The sequence below is a fragment of the Macrobrachium rosenbergii genome, chromosome 54, assembly GCF_040412425.1.
Source record: "Macrobrachium rosenbergii isolate ZJJX-2024 chromosome 54, ASM4041242v1, whole genome shotgun sequence".
Lineage (NCBI taxonomy): Eukaryota > Metazoa > Arthropoda > Malacostraca > Decapoda > Palaemonidae > Macrobrachium > Macrobrachium rosenbergii.
The window spans coordinates 20,844,839-20,850,102 of record NC_089794.1 but is presented as its reverse complement, the minus strand read 5'-3'; positions in this window follow the sequence as shown (position 1 = coordinate 20,850,102).

Genomic DNA, 5,264 nt, shown 5'->3' with positions numbered 1-5,264 from the left:
CCATATTATATTGCATTATTCAAGTGGACTACGCACGTACGTTTTATAAAGCATAATCATGTGATTGGCTTTTCGTGTTTTGAAGTGCCAGAACAACATTCCCATTTTTGCTTTGCATTTTGCCAATAGAATTGCTATTTGATCATTACATAACATATTCCTATTCAACATCACACCAAGGTCTCTAACTGCTTCCTTATTTGTGATTGTCTCTTTTTTAGGTCCTTTATATGCATATAGCATTCCTTCTTTATCACCATAGTTTATTGATTCAAATTTATCAGAGTTAAATACCATCCTATTTACCTCTGCCAATTTATATATTTTGTTTAGGTCTCTTTGTAGCGAGTTCCTATCTTCATCACAAGTAATTTCTCTACTTATTCTTGTTTCATCGGCAAAACTTCTCACTACCGAGTCCTTAACATTACTGTCTATGTCTGCAGTCATAATCACAAACAGCAGTGCAGCTAACACCGTACCTTGTGGCACACCGGATATTACCGTAGCTTCATCCGATTTCTCATTGTTTGCAATCACTATCTGTTTTCTGTTTTGCAAACATTCTTTTATCCATCTTCCTACTTTGTCCACAATGTTATGTTTTATAATTTTTTTCGCTAATATATTATGGTCTACCTTGTCAAAAGCTTTTGCAAAGTCTAGGTAAACCACATCTGTATCTTTTTCGTTTATCATATTTTTATATATGCTTTCATGGTGGACTAACAGCTGGGTTTGTGTACTTTTTCCGGGTACAAAACCATGTTGTCCTATATTAAACAATCTATTTTTCATTAAATGTTTCATTATATTTTTTTTTCATTACCCTTTCATAAACTTTCTTAATATGAGATGTCAGACTCACAGGCCTATAATTACTTGCCTCTAGTCTTGATCCACTTTTGAAAGTAGGGGTAATATATGCTAATTTATGCTCATCATACATCTTGCCTGTATCTATACTTTGTCTAAATAATATTGCGAGCGGCTTTGCGATTGAATGAACCACTTTCTTTAACAATATCGCAGGTACGCCATCTAGTCCTGCTGCTGATCCATTTTTAATTTCATTAATAGCCTGCACAATATCAGCATCCGTAATATCTATGTCCGATAAATATTCACTATTTTCACCTCTTATTTCTGTATCATTATCTTCATTATCAATTCTAGGTGTAAATTCACTCATATCTTTCTGCTAATATGTTACATATTTCCTTTTTTCATTTGTTAATCGCCCTTCAATTCTTAGAGGGCCTATTTCTACTCTTATTTTATTCACCTTTTTTGCATATAAGTAAAAAATTTTGGGGTTTTGCTTGATATTTTGTAGGGTCTTTTCTTCTAGATCCCATTTTTCATTTTCTTTTGACTGTTTAATCTTTTGTTCTGCATTTCCTATCTTACTTTTTAGTTCCATCACTTTCCATGCATTCTTTTCTATTGCAAGACCCTTTTCCCACTTTCTGATTTTCTGAATCAAGATCCTTCTGTCTCTTGGTATGCTTGACTGATGTTTACTTTTTTTCTTCGGTATATATTTTTCCACTATTTCCTCTAATATTTTATATAATATATCGGTATTTCCCATTCTTTGTTTAATTCTTCATTTATTTTTGACCGATTTATATTCTTACTATAGAAATTGGATTTTCCATATCGTTCCCATTTTTTCATCTCTTGCTTATCTCTGTTTTCATGTGCTTTGGAACGGACTGTTAGTCCTGTGACATTATGGTCCGAAATACTCGTATTATACACTAGAGAGAGAGAGAGAGAGAGAGAGAGAGAGAGAGAGAGAGAGAGAGAGAGAGAGAGAGAGACTTATTACGCTCCAAAAACGCTAGTTAAACAAGACTTTTAGGAAATTATTAATGAGAGAGAGAGAGAGAGAGAGAGCGAGAGAGAGAGAGAATGGGGACGGGTTTGATGATCAGGTAAAGGCATGCTCATTGTGTGTGTGAGAGAGAGACAGAGACAGAGAGAGACTGCGATTGAGACCAAAAAAAGTAAGATTGCTATAAAGGAGAGAGAGAAAGAGAGAGAGAGAGAGAGAGACTGAGATTGAGACCAGAAAAGTAAGATTGCTGTAAAGGAGAGAGAGAAAGAGAGAGAGAGAGAGAGAGAGACTGCGATTGAGACCAAAAAAGTAAGATTGCTATAAAGGATAGAGAGAGAGAGAGAGAGAGACCAAAAATGTAAGATTGCTATAAAGGAGAGAGAGAGAGAGAGAGAGAGAGAGAGAGAGAGAGAGAGAGAGAGAGAGAGAGAGAGAGAGAGAGAGAGAGAGAATCCAACCTCCCAATCACGACACACTTAAGTAGTTCATAAACATCGAAAGCCTGACACAACGCCAATCAGTCTGACCTGACACACGTCACCTGTACACAAATCAGGTTAAAAATTCCCATTCCCATTTTTGACGTCATTCCTAACAATGGGAACGCGGCAAACAAGGAGAGTCCTTTTGCGATGCGAACTGAATAATTCCGATTACAACAGAGGGGGGAATGTATTCGTTCCCGGTGTTATTGAGGATTTCAAAGCAGAATGGGAATCGTTAATAAGTGATGGCATTCTCTCTCTCTCTCTCTCTCTCTCACACACACACACACACACACACACACACACACACACACACACACACACACTCTAAATGCTAAATTTTATAAAGGCTTTATATAAATGGCAGTGTTGTGAGTCTCTCTCTCTCTCTCTCTCTCTCTCTCTCTCTCTCTCTCTCTCTCTCTCTCTCTCTCTCTCTCTCTAAATGCTAAATTTTATAAAGGCTTTATATAAATGGCAGTGTTGTGAGGCGAGTCTCTCTCTCTCTCTCTCTCTCTCTCTCTCTCTCTCTCTCTCTCTCTCTCTCTCTCTCTAATGCTAAATTTTATAAAGGCTTTATATAAATGGCAGTGTTGTGAGGCGAGTCTCTCTCTCTCTCTCTCTCTCTCTCTCTCTCTCTCTCTCTCTCTCTCTCTCTCTCTCTCTCTCTCTCTCTCTCTCTAATGCTAAATTTTATAAAGGCTTTACATAAATGGCAGTGTTGTGAGTCGAGTCTCTCTCTCTCTCTCTCTCTCTCTCTCTCTCTCTCTCTCTCTCTCTCTCTCTCTCTCTAAATGCTAAATTTTATAAAGGCTTTATATAAATGGCAGTGTTGTGAGTCGAGTCTCTCTCTCTCTCTCTCTCTCTCTCTCTCTCTCTCTCTCTCTCTCTCTCTCTCTAATGCTAAATTTTATAAAGGCTTTACATAAATGGCAGTGTTGTGAGTCTCTCTCTCTCTCTCTCTCTCTCTCTAAATGCTAAATTTTTTAAAGACTTTATATAAATGGCAGTGTTGTGAATCTCTCTCTCTCTCTCTCTCTCTCTCTCTCTCTCTCTCTCTCTCTCTCTCTCTCTCTCTCTCTCTCGCCGTAAAATTTCTATCACCCGCACACTGAAAGACCCTAAAAGATATGTCGAATATCATGAAGAACCTTTAGCTGTTTCTTTATAATGCAACTTTGTAAATTTTGCTCAAGACATTTTTTATTGAAATTCTACTTATTCTTAATTTTTTTACTTATTTTAGTTTACTCATTTTTTGTGGGGTGAAGGAATACAAAGGACTCCTTCTACGATGTTAGGTATGGAAAATAGGATGCGTGTATAGGATGGATTTGCCACTGGTGTCACGATTAAAAATAGACAGCGGTGATAATAGGCGAGGAGAAAGGATGTGTGTTTGTGTGTGTGTGTGTGTGTGTGTGAGTGTGACGTCAGAGTTACAAACCTTGTCCTGTATTGCAACAACTTTGTCAGTGCCGTTAGGTATGAAATTATATAAATATATATATATATATATATATATATATATATATATATATATATATATATATATATATATATATATATATATATATATATATATATATATATATATATATACTGTGATGAAAGGGAGGTAGAGAGATGGCATGGACATGTCCCTTCGCACATCACGTTGAAGAGTAGTACTTTAAGGTGGCTTGAGATCAGTGGAGATTTGTGAAAGACAAAGCACAAGAAAAACATAAATTGCGGAATTTCACAGCGGCCCTTTGCGTCGTGTATGTGTGTGTTTGTATGTATGTATGTATGTATAGATTTGTGTATGTATAGTAATCCAGGGAAGAATAAGAGGAATTTATTTCTGATGATAGAAATTCATTTCTTGCTATAATATGGTTCGGATTCCACAATAGGCTGTAGGTCCCGTTGCTAGGTAACCAATTGGTTCTTAGCCACGTAAAATGAATCTAATCATTGGGGCCAGCCCTAGGAGAGCTGTTAATCAGCAGAGTGGTCTGGTTAAACTAAGGTATACTTTTTCGGTTTTATCTAGGCCGTACGGCTTAAGTACCATTGAGGATAATGATGTTGATAACGGTTATTGTAACATCATCATCAACCATTACAGGAACAATTGTGTCGTTGTCTGAATGTAGACAGTAGATCGTAGTTTAATTAGACTATTTGGCCAAGGATTTTGAGAAATGGGTCAAAGCTGGCATGCTTAACTTACATAACGGTGACCTGGTTTTGAAGTTGGTTCATCGAAGTAGAGAGAGAGAGAGAGAGAGAGAGAGAGAGAGAGAGAGAGAGAGAGAGAGAGAGAGAGAGAGACGGGTTTGTTGTTCAGGTAAAAGCATGCTTGGTGTGTGTGTGTGTGTGTTTTTGTTTGTTTGTGAGTGTGATTGAGACCAAGAAGAGGAGGGTTGCTCTAAAGGAGAGAGAGAGAGAGAGAGAGAGAGAGAGAGAGAGAGAGAGAGAGAGAGAGAGAGAGAGAGAGAGAGAATGTTAACGTAATTGGAGACGAATGGAGAAAGTATTTAGGTGCATTGTGTGTATATACGTGTGTGTGTGTGTGTGTGTGTGTGTGTATAAGAGAGAGAGAGAGAGAGAGAGAGAGAGAGAGAGAGAGAGAGTATGCTCATTTAGTTGTTCAAAAAAAAGGTTTAGAAAAAGATTGTTGCATTAAAGTATATAGTGTGTGTAAGTTTCTAAGAGAGAGAGAGAGAGAGAGAGAGAGCGAGCAGATTTGTTTAGGTATATTGTGTATAGTAGAAACAGGGAGAGAGAAGAACGAGAGAAGGAATCATGTATTTGGGTAAATTATTTGAGAGAGAGAGAGAGAGAGAGAGAGAGAGAGAGAGAGAGAGAGAGAGAGAGAGAGAGAGAGAGAGAGAGGGCGGGGTTGATGTATGCAAGTAAATCGTGTGAGGAGTGTTCGAAAATCCCTC